The sequence below is a fragment of the Heteronotia binoei genome, chromosome 14, assembly GCF_032191835.1.
Source record: "Heteronotia binoei isolate CCM8104 ecotype False Entrance Well chromosome 14, APGP_CSIRO_Hbin_v1, whole genome shotgun sequence".
Taxonomy (NCBI): domain Eukaryota; kingdom Metazoa; phylum Chordata; class Lepidosauria; order Squamata; family Gekkonidae; genus Heteronotia; species Heteronotia binoei.
In genome coordinates this window covers 46,326,606-46,340,693 of record NC_083236.1, presented here as the reverse complement: position 1 = coordinate 46,340,693, position 14,088 = coordinate 46,326,606, and the positions used below count along the sequence as shown (strand labels likewise).

The 14,088-nt window shown below is 44.3% G+C and overlaps 1 pseudogene; it reads right to left on the bottom strand.

Moving 5' to 3' along the window:
- Positions 1–361: 361 nt before the first annotated feature.
- On the bottom strand, positions 362–14,088 carry LOC132582550 (C-signal-like; annotated as a pseudogene).

Below are 14,088 nucleotides of genomic sequence, written 5' to 3'. Positions count from 1 at the left end.
CTCTGGTCTCTTACTGCGCCGACCCCAGTACTTTACAAGTACTGATCTTCCTCCTCTGTTCCATTTTTATTAATGTTTGATGTTCACCAGCAGTATTATGCATGAAATGTGAATTGCTCTGAGCCACTTTGGGAGTTGCGTCTGAAAAAAGAACAACTTGGGGGAGCGTAAGATAAATAAACACACCTACACTAAATAAAAGGGGCTACTTTGCACCTGGCCACAGCGTGGAAGGAAGAGCGAGAGCAGACATTTCAGCAGTTTATGGTAACTTTATAGCAGAAGAAGACACAATCAATCAGGCATTCACGTCCCTCATCCTGTCCACACGAGGCATTTCTAGGCAGGGCGGGTTGGGGTCTCACCAAGCCATGACGACCCCCTCCCAGTTCACAAAAGTGCCACTGTCTTTCTCAGTGTGATGGCCCAAGGTGTCCGGGATGGCTCGCACGCTTGCATTCACTGTCATTGGGGCTAGTTGTCTCTGAAAAAAGAACAGGGAGTCACCTAGGCTGGCCAGCTTCTATGTGGGGCCTGGAGATCTCCAGGAATTACAACTCATCTCCAGACTACAGAGATCAGTTTCCCTGAAGAAAATGGTGGCTTTGGAGGGTGGGCGCTACGGCCTTATACCCTGCTGAGGTGCCTCCCCTCCCCAAACCCTGCCTTTCCCAGGCTCCACCCCCAATCTCCAGGAATTTTCCAACATAAAGCTGGCAAACCTAAGAAGGAGGACTTGGCATGGAAGGATTGATGAGTCAGACTGACCAGCTCTGTAAATTGTAACATCCATGGCCATGTACCATGTTCAGACAACCAGGGCCAAAAGACAAGCATTTTGTAATATTGCCTCATCTTTATAGAACTCAATATCCAACATCTCAACATACTTGGAAGTAGCAAGGCTTTTTTGGTAGCAGGAACTCCTTTGCATATCAGGCTACAGCCCCCAGATGTAGCCAGTCCTCTGAGAGCTTACAGTAGGCCCTGTAAGAAGAGCCCTGTAAGTTCTTGGAGGTTTGGCTACATCGTGGGGGGAAAGGGGGGTGTAGCCTAATATGCGAAGGAGTTCCTGCTCCCAAAAAAGCCCTGGGAAGTAGTATATGGTCTATGCAGTTGGGTCTATATAGTTAAAGTGTATGTTAATTGAACCATTCAGCTAGTGATGACCACTAGCTTAGATGGCTTTTTCAAAAAGATTAGACAAATTCATGACACTTAGACCTATGTATGGCTGTTATTCACAATAAATATGGATGGAACCTTCTTGTCAAGTCCCTAGAAGCTAGCAATCCTCTCCATACATAGAGATGGGCAGGCTCCACTTGCTGCACATTAAGTTGCAATATTATATCCAAAGTTTTGTGCCCATTGAATCATACAGTTCTTTACAACTTCATCTTATGTCTTCATTTGAAGTAGAGATGCATATAATTTAGAAATTAGCTTTTCTTGTGGACCCAACAAAATTTTATCAAATACATATTGTTCCGTATTAAAACCTCTTGTCTTTGGCACATCTCAATTCAACTTGCATTCTCAACCACCAATTCATTTTAATATCCATATTTTCCAATTCTTCTTTGGTTTTTAGTTGATTGTCTTTTCCCAACAGATCATCATACTTATAATTCTGGTTTGTTTTTAAAAGATTTGGGTGAGTAAATGCTTCTACTGGCAAGACCCATCTTGGAATTTTTTGATAAAATCTTGTCTTCAACCATGACCAGGTATGATTACCTAGTTTTTTGTTTTTCAAGATCTTTCATTAAAATATGAGTTTCTTGTAAACAAATTATATCCATTTCCAATTTTGCCAAATATCTAAATGTCTTCCTCCTTTTTGCAGGAGAATTAAGTCCATTTACATTAATTGAGACTATTTAGAACATTATGGATTTGAGTTAACATTATCTTTTTTATCCTTTTTGGGGTGTTGCCTTGTATTGCCACGTGTTGCCATGGTTCATTTGGATTTTCTTCCCCAGAAACTTCACCCTCGTCCTCTTCTTTATCCTTCTTTTCCAAAAATGCTGTGCTTTAAAGATGGAGTTGATCCTATATCTGGTCTCCACCTACCATACTTCCCATGTCTGTCTGCACCCATCCAGGGTGTAACACAATGCACAGGATCCTATCTTCTGCAAATCCCAGGCCCTGGCACCGGCTGAGCATGTTCAGAGCAGCCTAGGAGGGAGACATGCCAGAAACAAGGAGATGCATTGAGTTCAGTTCTTAAATTTTAATGACATAAACTGAGCACACATGTTATGTATAGCCCTACCTTGCTGCAGCGGTAATTTATGAAATGCCCATGATCAAATCTGTAGACATTAGTGATGGAGCCTCCTTCGCTGGACAAATTGACAATGGCGGCTTTGCTGCAGCCCATCCCTTTCTGGGGGCTTTCCTGGGACACCTTCCTCAGTAAGGGCAGGAACACCTGGAGAAGGAGAGGGAAGAATCAAGGACAGACACAGGGGCTTCAGGAAAAGAGCTGGCATCTCCATTCATCTCCTCCCTGGCCCAGCCAGGGATACTTCAACCGCTGAATCTCTGCTATGTTGTGCCTCTGTTTAAGTCCATCACAGGATCTTTGTCTGGGAAATGGGCAATTATCCTGCACAGGATCCTACCACTAAGAAGCACTGCCTTTCTAAGATTCTAGCAATGCAATCCTAAGCAGAGTTATACCCAGGGCTTTTTTTGAAGTAGGAACTCCTTTGAATATTATGCCACACCTTCCTGGAGCTTACAGTAGGCCCTGTACTAAGAGCCCTGTAAGCTCCAGGAGGACTGGCTAGATCAAGGGTGTGTGGCCGAATATGCAAAGGAGTTCCTGCTACAAAAAAACCCTGGTTATACCCATCTGAACCCACCGGTTTCAGTAGAACAGTGTGATTCTGCTTATGATTGCCTTATAAGTCTCCAAATCTCAAAAGTTGTAGATCTGATAACAAGTTACAGAGAATGTATGTACTCTCTGTGTGCAGCGTGCACTTGTTTTTTCCTTCATACTTGTGTTGACTAATTCTCATGTTACATTCAATGCACGTGTAGCTCGACTCGTGATTTACACCCCATCTTTATCCAGGTACTAGTCCACAGTTTCATTTGTGAAGTAAACATGTGTTGGCTGTTTCCTACAGGCAGGTGAACACATGTATGTGCAAGGACGTATATGTGTTCATCATCATGTGGAAACAGGGCTTCTGTAAAGTGATTAGGAGAAGAGGCTGTAAGACAGGGATGTTGAGCTCATTTGTTACAAGGGCTGGATCTGACATAAATCAGAGCTTGTCAGGCTAGCTCATGTGTGTCATGAAATGTGATGCCAGGTAGCAGAGATACAAACTTCATGAAACACAGAGTAATGCAATTAAATATATTTTAAAATAAACTTAAAAGATGCTTAAAAGATTAGTGCCCTTGCAATATTTTGTTTATTTAACAGTCTGTGATAACTGACACCTCTTGCTCTAAATTACTGCATCAAAATCTGGAGACAAAGTCTGTACTGTAGCAATCTTGAGTATGCTGTTCAGATGTTGTTCAGGTGTGTGTGTGTGTAAGCTGAAAACCTGCTTTTGATTTATTGATATTCATTATAGAAATCTCATGGTCAATGCTTTGAGCCTAAGACCCAGAGGAAAATATGAAATGGCTGGGCATTGTGAGCTTTTCTACTTAAATAACTTCATTTGCTGGTCAGCCAATGAAGAACATTTTCGCACTAACTTTGCTCCGACATTGCTCTGTGCCAGGCTTCTGTTTTTCTGTGATACAGAAGGAAGCAACAGAGGGAGAAGGAAGCAGACAACAGTGAGTTGCTCACGGACCTGATAGGAGCTTTCTGGGGGCCTGATCCAGCCCATGGGCTGCACATTTGACACCCCTGCTCTAAGTCCTCCTTACATGGCTCACCAGCATGGGCCCTATCACGTTGGTTTTGTACACTTCAGCCATGCCCTCTGCCATCTCTGTTTCCAGAGTGTTTGGCTTTATGATCCCAGCACTGTTGATCAGGAGATTCAGCCCAGCTCCTTGCAGGAGTTCAGTAACTTTGGCAGCAGCTGCCTCGATGCTGGATGGATCACTAATATCTACAGCGGCAAAATTTTACAGGTAACGAAAGGTGTGTCACTGCCTGCTTGGAAGCAGTTCTGCAGACCCTTGCTCAGGTGCCTTTACAGCATGCTCTGTTGTTGCTCTCACAGGACAGAAAACTAAGGGTCCTTTCACATAACAAGCTGATTAATACATGCATGATAAAAAGAAGAAAACCCTTACATGTACAAATAACAAATAGGTAGCATGTGTGTACACAACAAGTATTGTGTGTTGCTGTTGTTATTCCTTTTTATTTAAATTCCCCACTGAAGCAACAGAGGGAGGGGGAGAAGGTAGAAATGAGATTAAATGTGGGCAAGACCTTTTTTTAGGAAAAAAGCCCAGCAGGAACTCATTTGCGTATTATGCCACACCCCTGACATCACCGGAAGTGATGTCACTCATTCAGTAGGTTACTTTTTGCATATTGACAGAGAATAGTATAGTGCCATCAGCTGCATTTCATGGAGGTGTGTTCTCACACAGCCCAATGAGAGACATTGTTTTGCCCCCCCCCCAAAAAAAAACATGGCCAGAGAAAGACAGCCACGTGCAGTGGAGTGGGCAGCAGCAGGCCTAGTTTCTCTGGAGTGGGGGCGCTCATGGGCAGCTCTGTGTCTCTTGCTCTCTTCAGAAGCCCATTGGAGGCTGGAGGCAGCAGAGAGGATGGAGTGCACAGTTCTGGAGCACATGGCTGCCTAGTGCCTTCCCTCTGCTGAAAACCTTGCCAGCTGGAACTGCCTCCTGAGGCAGCCATTTTGGGTTTGACTCCACCTCCTACAGTTGCCAAGTCCAATTCAAGAAATATCTGGGGACTTTGCGGGTGGAGCCAGGAGACATTGGGGACGGAGCCAGGAACAAGGGTGTGACAAGCATAATTGAACTCCAAGAGAGTTCTGGCCATCACATTTAAAGGGACAGCACACCTTTTAAAATGTCTTCCTTCCATAGGAAATAATTGATAGGGGCACCTTCTTTTGGGGCTCATAGAATTGGACCCCCTGGTCCAATCGTTTTGAAACTTGGGGGGCACTTTGGGGAGAGGCACTAGATACTATATTGAAAATTTGGTGCCTCTACATCAAAAAACAGCTCCTCCAGAGCCCCCGAAACCTCCAGATCAATTCGCCATTATACCCTATGAGAATCGATCTCCACATAGGGAATAATGAAGACGTTTCCCTCTCCTCCCCCCTCCCCCCCCATTTCTGGCAAATCTGATGCAGGGGATTGGCCTCTCTTCTCACGAGTTGCTGCCAGCTTCTTCACAGCAACACAGACACACCATCCAAAACTGAAGCCTTTCAGTCAAGCCTCCGGAGGTGCAAAGGCACATGGTCCTTTGCGGGCGGGGCAGGGCTCCCCCCCCGCCAGCCAGCTGACTGGGGGCGGGAAGCAGCCTGGGAAAATGGAAGAACTGCTGCTGCGATCGGGGCTGGGTGGGAAGGGAAGGGCAAGGAGAAGCTTCTGCGATCCGAGGTGGGAAGGGAAGGGACAAGGAGAAGCATCGGGAATCGGTGGGAAGGGAAGGGGCGAGGAGAAGCTGCTGGGATCGGGGCTGGGTGGGAAGGGCCGCCATTCCCCCTCCCCCCTGCTTTCCAGATTTTTGGCAAGCGGGGGGGAGGAGGCTCCAAATCGGGGGTCCCCCGCCCAGGCGGGGGATTTGGGAAGCCTACCACCTCCTGTGGAAGCCATTTTAGGGTGGTACTTGCCAAATACACTGTTCCTACAAATCCGAATACACTGTGTATTCATGTATGTATCATGTATCAGCATTCCAGTATAGCCAAGGAAAAAGAATTTAAACAAGTGAGCATGAATGTTCTTCTATAATGAGGGTTTGTGAACATTAATGCTCTTCTATAATGAGGGTTTGTTAGGTCTTTTAAGTAGCTTGAAATAGTACAAAAGGAGTGAACCCCCCAAAAATGTTGGTGAATATACATGCCATGCCCTCAGTAAGGTACCTGTAGAGATTTTCCTCAGTCATTTTAGTCAGTGTTAAGTCTCTGTTAAGGGTTTGTCTTTCCTGTTTTGCATGTGTTTTTCTCCCTCTAGTGGTTGATTTAATATAATGTAAGGGAATAATAATATAATATAAGGGAATTAAGCTGAAAATAAAGCTGTTTGATATCAAATCAACCACTAGATGGAACAAAACGTGTGGAATCAGAAAACCCTAGGCTTCCCAATCCCCAGGTCCCAGAGGGGGATCCCCCGGTTTTACAGGCTTCCCCCCTCCCCCAGCCAGCTGGCTGGTGGGGGAAGCCCCGCCCCCAGAGCCATCATGCACCTCCATGAACAATTCCCATAGGGAATGATGGGGAATTGAACTGCGGGTATCGGGGGCTCTGGGGGGGCTGTTTTTTGAGATAGAGGCACCAAATTTTCAGTATAGCATCTAGTGCCTCTCCCCAAAATACGTACCAAGTTTCAAAAAGATTGGACCAGGGGGTCCAATTCTATGAGCCCCAAAAGAAGGTGCCCCTATCCTTCACTATTTCCTATGGAAGGAAGGCATTGAAAAGGTGTGCTGTCCCTTTAAATGTGATGGCCAGAACTCCCTTGGAGTTCAATTATGCTTGTCACATCCTTGCTCTTGGCTCCGCCCCAATGTCCCCAGATATTTCTTAAATTGGACTTGGCAACCCTAGAAAACCCTCCTGAAGAAACAGGAGCTCAACACAGCAAGTAAGATTAGAATATGGAAAAGTTTAAATATGCAGGAAGATAAGCTGCAAATAGAGCTGCTTGATATCAAATTGACCATTAAAGAGAGCAGAACATGGTGCAGAAAAGAAAACCACTCACAAAGAAACCGGAACTCAACAGCAAGTAAAATGAGACTGCAGAAAAGCCCATAATAAAATGCATGTAAAATACAACACGATGATCTCTCGGAACACCCCAAATCTCAGATTTGTGTGTAAAAAGTGGGAATTTGGTGCACTTGATTCATACCCAGAGGGATGATCTCCACTCCTTGGTGCTTGGCAGCCAGGCTTCTCAGCTCCTGAAAGAGACCAAAATGTGGGACACAATAGAAAGTCTGGTCTGTTTCAGATTATACAGGAAGAAAAGGTTGGAAGAGGCTCATGTCCCACTTGGGACTGAGTTTTGCCTGGGGATGTCTCCATTGCATAGATGTGGCTCTATAAAAAGTATTCTGAAGCCAACAGAGTAGCTTTTCAAGGACAACCTGCTCACCATGGGGAAACCAAGGTCTTTTCAAAGATATTTCACTTAAGAAAAAAAAATGGGTGTGTGTTCGCAAAAAGCTCATGCCAGGCCCTCCCCTGGTGTCTATAAAATGCCATCAAGTCACAGCTGACTTTTGGCGACCCTGAAGAGTTTCAAGGCAGAGACTTCAGATATAATGTTCAAGAGGCACCTGAGTTTTGCCATAGTATGAGTATTGGACTGTGTGGGCCACTGGTCTGATCTGACATCTCTTATGTTCTTAGGTGGTTTCCCATTGCTGGACTTCTTTGGAAATCTCCCATCCAAGTACTAACCAGGGCCAACCTTGCTTAATAATAATAATAATAATAATAATAATAATAATAATAATAATAATAATAATAATAATAATAATAATAATAATAATAAATTTTATTTGTATCCCGCCCTCCCCGCCTAGGCGGCTCAGGGCGGCTAACAACCTTTTATACATGTACAATAATAAATAAAAACTTTAAGTTTAACAATAAAAACATTTAAACATTATAAAAACCAGTTAATATTTAAGAATTCATTATTTAAGTTAATTTAAGTTAATCTGGCAGCAATGGTGGCATTCTGACGCTGGTTCTGCCAGTTTAAATAATTCTGTGATAATGTAGGTCCTTGAACAGGACCATGCTGGCGGGTCCTTAGCTTTGGCGATCTGACAAGACTGGGCTAGCCAGGGCCAGTCAGGTCAGAAGCTGCAAAGTTAGCAGCCTTTAAAATCACTATTAAACCCAAATACTCAGATGTATCCACATTAGTCATTGCCCCAACCAGGACAGCCCAGGCTAGCCCAGTCTCATCAGATCTCGGAAGCTAAGCAGGGTCAGCCCTGGCTGGTATTTGAATGGGTGACCTCCAAGGAATACCAGGGTTGTGACACAGAGATAAGCAATAGCAAAATACTCTCTGAGATGTCTCCTGCCTTCAAAAAACAAGTCTAGTTTGCCACCTTGCATTGCATAATGCTAAAAAGCTAGAACTTCTGGTTGCCAGACAGTCTTAGGATCTCATTACCGTACAATAATTATTATAATTAATTATTAGTCATTTCCAATCAATGGTCTCGAACATAAGGCTATTGCCATCATTTTAGGAGGCAGTTGCATTCAGGTACACAAAGAAAGCTGGTTATCACAACCAGAGGACCAGACAGTACAAATTTCATAAGACTTCAATTCTATTTTGTCCTGTCAATGCCACCCTGACCTCTAGGTCCCAACTGACGCGTGACCTTGGTGGTATAGCCAACTCTGCAAAACAGAGTCACACACCAGCAGCATCTGAAGGAGGAACCAAGTTAAGACTGGAAGTGGGAAAAGATCATAGCTGGGTGTTCTTTGTAGAAGAAACTCCACTGCAAAATGGCAAAGGCCCTGTCCTAGCCAAAATGGAAAAGACTGAAAAAACAAGGCCAAATGCTTTAAGTCAATAAATCCCTATTCTGTTTCACTCCAGTCTTTGGGGAGCAGGGCTTTTTTCCTGGGGGAGCGTGGTGGAACGGAGCCCTGGAACCTTGTTGTGGAAACAAAATTCTAAAAAAAAAAAGTGTAAATGTTCATGAAAGGCACCCGTGTGTTTCTCCTCCATTTCTTTTTTGAGAGTTCCGGCATTTCTTTTTTTTTTTTCAGAAAACAAGGAGTGAAGGCAGAAGAGTCCTCAGGTCCATGGCACGAAGGATAAAGAACAAGAAAGGACATACCTAATTTCACCATCACCAGGTTTGGGTGTTTGGAAACCAGATTCCTGAGTTCCTGAAAAGACAGAGGCAGCAGGTAAGGAAAAAATAACAGAATGATAAATGACAAGGTAAAATTGCACCTTGTTTAGACCAAGTCGGGCTGGTGGTAGAATATGCAAGCTTTTAGATCACAGAGAACCCTTCCGCTAAAAGATTTTTCCCCACCCTCATCCAGTAAGGTCTGTGAAACTAACACCTGCCTGCTAGTAATTACAGTATATATTTGCTTAAATTTATATACTGCTGGTTGGCCATTAGAGTCTCAAAGCGGTTTGCAACTTTTAAAACCACAGGGTTAATGTCTTCTTCTCTCAGCCCCTGTTCCTTCTGGCTCTGCTTTATCTCAGCCCTCCATCTCAATTTGTAAAGAGAACCTACACTATTAACCTCTCAACCTTGAAGTACTGAAAACGTAAAAAGAGCATAAGGTTATTTTCTCAGACCTCCCTTGGAAACAGAAAATGTTATGGAGCTTTTCTATATGTATTCATTTCTTCCAAATCAGGACTTCTAGAGCCAAGTTTTAATTACTTTATTAAGCTTCCATTAAGTCCTTTCCCCTCATCAGCTTATTGCCAGGGATAAGAACATAAGAGAAGCTGTTGGATCAGGCCAATGGCTCATCCAGTCCAACACTCTGTGTCACACAGTGGCCAAAACCCAGCTGCCATCAGGAGGTCCACCAAACCCGGTTAAAAGCTTCTTAAGTATCTATCTAGAGTGTACATTCAATTGAAAACATATTTGTATCTTTTGGGATACTGACATAAAAATCAAGATACAGGGAAAGGCAAGCAGCTGAAACGGTCTGTAGGATTCTTTTATTTCCCAGGGAAAAAAGAGAAATCTAGCTCCAGAAGGCAACACATTTAAGAAATTCCTTTGGCTGTTCCCCAACACGTTTTCTTAATTTAATCCTGATGATTGCCAAGCAGAGTTTAAAAAAAAATGACTGAAAATGGTTGGCTTTTTAAAGCTATTTTTCTGCTGTCCAAAGGTGTTTTCAGCAGTAGGTTAAAGTGGAATGATTAAAGTGGAATGATTAATATGATGAAATTTATATTTCTAATCTCAGTGTTTGCTCTAAAGGTGTCTGTTGCATTTGCCAAACTTGGGTGGTTGGGTGGCCAAGGGATTGACAACTTCTGCGTGTTTACTCTGAAGGAAGCGCCCTGGGATTTGTGGGGCTTCGCTCTTTCAGCACTGAAAGTTCTGACTGTGCAACCCGTGCCCTGGCCGCTATCGCGTTTGCATTGAAATCAGTGCCCCTGGGATCTGTGCACTACAGCTGCGCACTGCGATTCTGGGCATGTTTCCTCGCAAATATAAGGCCCGCTGCTGCCTATGGACAGATCCAGGTTGTTAGCTAGCGGGACTGAAAGGAAGCAATTGAACAAAGTTTGAGCCCAGGCAGCAGCACTTTAAGACCGCCAAAAGTTCAGTTTTGGGTATAAGTTTTCATCTGCCTAAACACTTCTGCATCTGAAGAAGTGTGCATGCACACAAAAGTTTATACCCAGAATCAATGCCGGATTAAACCCTGCGGAGGCCCCCTAGGCCGTCAAAATCTCAGGGGGGCCTTTGCAAATTATCTCAGAGTTGGAATGCCTGCCCTGCTGCCCGTGCCCCCCCCCCCCCCCCCCAGCCTGCAGGCACCTTTTCAAACGTCTTTGGGCTGACCCTATTTAGGTTCCAAGATCCAATGCAGGGCTGGCCAAACTTGCTTAACATAACAGCCACACAGAATAAACATCAGATGTTTGAGAGCTGCAAGAAATGAACATCAGATGTATGAGAGCCGCAAGACATGAACATGAGATGTTTGAGGAAGGAAGGAAGGAAGGAAGGAAGGAAGGAAGGAAGGAAGGAAGGAAGGAAGGAAGGAAGGAAGGAAGGAAGGAAGGAAGGAAGGAAGGAAGGAAGGAAGGAAGGAAGGAAGGAGCTATGGAGCAGATGGTCTCAGAACCTACCAGGGGTGGGGCGATCCTGGATTTGGTCCTAAGTAATGCCCAAGACTTGGTGAGAGATGTAAAAGTGATTGCGCCGCTTGGGAGCAGTGACCATAATGTTATTGATTTCACCGTTTGTATAAATAGGGAGTTGCCCAAAAAGACCGCCACAACCACGTTTAACTTTAAAAGGGGTAAATTCTCTGAGATGAGGAGGCATGTGAGGAGGAAACTAAAAGGAAAGGTAAATACGGTCAAAACCCTTGGGGAAGCTTGGAGACTATTTAAAACTATAATCCTAGAAGCTCAGATAAAATACTTACCACAAGTTAGGAAAGGCACAAACAGGTATAAGAAGAGGCCAGCATGGTTAACAAACAAAGTAATGGAAGCTGTAAAAGGTAAGTAGGACTCCTTTAAGCAGTAGAAAACCAGTCCAAGTGAGATTAATAAAAGGGAACACAGGCTGTGGCAAATCAAATGCAAGACTGTGATCAGGCAGGCAAAAAGGAACTGTGAGGAGCATATTGCAAAAAACATAAAGACCAACAATAAAAATTTCTTCAAATGTATTAGAAGTAGGAAACCAGCCAGGGAAGCAGTGGGGCCCTTGGATGACCATGGGGTAAAAGGATTACTGAAGGAGGATAGGGAAATGGCTGAGAAGCTGAATGCATTTTCTGCCTCTGTCTTCACCGTGGAAGATGAGGTTTGCCCACCTCAGAACCACTAATGTTGGAAGGGGTGTTGAAAGACCTGAGTCAGATTGAGGTGACAAAAGAGGAGGTCCTACAACTAATAGACGAATTAAAAACTAATAAGTTACCGGGTCCGGATGGCATACATCCGAGAGTTCTGAAAGAACTCAAAGTTGAACTTGTGGATCTTCTAACAAAAATCTGTACTCTTTCATTGAAATCTGCCTCCGTTCCTGAGGACTGGAAGGTAGCAAATGTCACCCCCATCTTTAAAAAGGGTTCCAGAGGAGATCCAGGAAATTACAGGCCAGTCAGTCTGACTTCAATACGGGGAAAGTTGGTAGAAACCATTATCAAGGACAGAATGAGTAGGCACATTGATGAACACGGGTTAGTGAGGAAGACTCAGCATGGGTTCTGTAGGGGAAGATCTTGCCTCACTAACCTGTTACATTTCTTTGAGGGGGTGAACAAACATGTGGACAAAGGAGACCCGATAGATGTTATTTACCTTGACTTCCAGAAAGCTTTTGATAAAGTTCCTCATCAAAGGCTCCTTAGAAAGCTTGAGAGTCATGGAGTAAAAGGACAGGTCCTCTTGTGGATCAAAAACTGGCTGAGTAATAGGAAGCAGAGAGTGAGTATAAATGGGCAGTCTTCGCAGTGGAGGACGGTAAGCAGTGGGGTGCTGCAGGTGCTGGGTCCCATGCTCTTTAACTTGTTCATAAATGATTTAGAGTTGGGAGTTGGGAGTGAGCAGTGAAGTGGCCAAATTTGCGGATGACACTAAATTGTTCAGGGTGGTGAGAACCAGAGAGGATTGTGAGGAACTCCAAAGGGATCTGTTGAGGCTGGGTGAGTGGGCGTCAACGTGGCAGATGCGGTTCAGTGTGGCCAAGTGCAAAGTAATGCACATTGGGGCCATGAATCCCAACTACAAATACAAGTTGATGGGGTGTGAACTGACAGAGACTGACCAAGACAGAGATCTTGGGGTCGTGGTAGATAACTCACTGAAAATGTCAAGACAGTGTGCATTTGCAATAAAAAAGGCCAACGCCATGCTGGGAATTATTAGGAAGGGAATTGAAAACAAAGCAGCCAGTATCATAATGCTCCTGTATAAATCGATGGTGTGGTCTCATTTGGAGTACTGTGTGCAGTTCTGGTCGCCGCACCTCTAAAAGGATATTATAGCATTGGAGAAAGTCCAGAAAAGGGCAACTAGAATGATTAAAGGGCTGGAACACTTTCCCTATGAAGAAAGGTTGAACCGCTTAGGGCTCTTTAGCTTGAAGAAACGTCGACTGCGGGGTGACATGATAGAGGTTTACAAGATAATGCATGGTATGGAGAAAGTAGAGAAAGAAGTACTTTTCTCCCTTTCTCACAATACAAGAACTCGTGGGCATTCGATGAAATTGCTGAGCAGACAGGTTAAAATGGATAAAAGGAAGTACTTCTTCACCCAAAGGGTGATTAACATGTGGAATTCACTGCCACAGGAGGTGGTGGCGGCCACAAGCATAGCCACCTTCAAGAGGGGTTTAGATAAAAATATGGAGCACAGGTCCATCAGTGGCTATTAGCCACAATGTGTGTGTGTGTGTGTGTGTATATATATATATATATATATATATATATATATTTGGCCACTGTGTGACACAGAATGTTGGACTGGATGGGCCATTGGCCTGATCTAACATGGCTTCTCTTATGTTGGAAGGAAGGAAGGAAGGAAGGAAGGAAGGAAGGAAGGAAGGAAGGAAGGAAGGAAGGAAGGAAGGAAGGAAGGAAGGAAGGAAGGAAGGAAGGAAGGAAGGAAGGAAGGAAGGAAGGAAGGAAGGAAGGAAGATAGATTGGGAGTAGGGAGGGATATAGAGGCGGAAAGAAACCAACTTTAACTTTAGCTGCTTGGCTTGGCGAAATGATTTAAAGAGAGAAATGCCTTCTTCAAGCTGGCTGATGGGGTGGTGGAGGCTTCAAGACCCACACAAAGAGCTACCTGATATAGAGTTTGACCTCTGAAGCTGCCATTTTCTCTAGTAGGAACTGATCACTGTATTCTGGAGATCAGTTGTAATTCCAGGAGACCTCCAAAACAACCCTAAAATTGCCCAGAGACTAGGAAGCATAGCAGGGGGGAAAATGGGAATTGTAGATCATCCTCATCCTAGATATCACAAAGAAGCAAATCTTGCCCTGGCACCCCCTCCAGCTTTTAAGCTACCTGGGCACGTGGTCCTTCTGGGTCCTGGCAGGTGGCAAAGATCTGACTGCTTTTCCCCACCAGCTGCCTGGCAGTCTTCAGGCCGATTCCTCAGTTGGACCCCATCACCAAGGCACTCTCTGCTTGCAGCAT